This window comes from Morone saxatilis, unplaced genomic scaffold, assembly GCF_004916995.1.
Source record: "Morone saxatilis isolate NCDOM2014 unplaced genomic scaffold, NCSU_SB_2.0 Contig17, whole genome shotgun sequence".
NCBI classification, from domain to species: Eukaryota; Metazoa; Chordata; class Actinopteri; family Moronidae; genus Morone; species Morone saxatilis.
Window position 1 is genome coordinate 21,761,444 of NW_023339729.1, and position 1,318 is coordinate 21,762,761.

The window sequence follows — 1,318 nt, forward strand, 5'->3', positions numbered from 1 at the left end:
TAGTGCGTCACTTCTCCACAAGAGACAATTCAGATTTATGTTGCTGACCTGCTGCTGCTCTCCAGGTAAATACATCCATGGGGAAATTATGAGAATGTGTGTGTGCCTCGAGTTAGACTAGCTGGAGACTGAATTCATATAAGAAGAATAGCATTTAAATAGCTTATAATTGAAATAAACCAATCTGGGAACAATAGCATACATGGCTAGAGGTCGATTTTTTTCATTCATTTCATTGTAATAATACATAAATCATGGGCTGGATACTCTAACCTGAGGTAACCCAAAAAACATAGTGACCCTCATCATAAAGCTTGGCAGTTTAATACATCGCAAGAGAAATGAGAACATTCTCAGACTAATCCTAGTGCAGCCAAAAAAAATAGTCAATATTAAAACCCTGAATCATAATAATGTAATGACAAGCATCCACTTCCTGCATTTCTATCCATAGTACTTGATCTGGTTAAGGTTATTGGCAGGTTAAGGTATGGTGATGTTACTAAAACCATGGTTAGTTAATAACAGTTAACTAAAATGCGAACAGTGAATAGAGGTCTGTGATAGGAAGCAAACTATGGCCTCCTGCAGGAAAGTCACATGCCCATCCACCACCCTGGCCTCCACACCTCTAGCTGTCACCTTACTACATACAGACACACTGCTTTCTGCGTTGGCACTGGATGGCATCGGACATTAATCTTGCAGTGCAGAATCATCAGTTCCTAGGGATAGTAGGCTGCTTAGAACTGATGTTTCTGTAATAACAAAAATTGTACATAAAATGTATGTTAGGTTAATAGTGTCCTTGACCAAAACACTGGCTGCCCACTGCTCCTATTACTTATCGGACATATTTCACTATACATTGCACTGTGTATGGTTGTACATATATGTGACATTAAACTTTATTCTGTTCCATAATTGATGGTTGATCCCTTAGGTCAAATCACTTTCCCACACAAAATGAGGCTTCCAGCATTTTAGCAAAGATTTAGCCGGGTTGTTGTCATCCTCCACACAAAATGTATGACAGTATCAAAAGACAATCTATATGAAATATCAAATTTCAGTAAATATTTGATCCAGGACCAGTTTGTAGGATTTAGTGGCATCTAGTGGTGAAGTTACAGATGGCAACTCCCTTGCTTCACCCTCCCTTCCAAGCGCGAAGGAGAAACTGGCTGCAAAATGTGCAAAAAATGCAAAAGGTGATTATGATTATACAATAATGAAAACATTCCTATGAATATTATATTCCATTTCTGCCAATAGATCCTCCTAAATGTTACACAATGAACACCACAAGTCATTATTT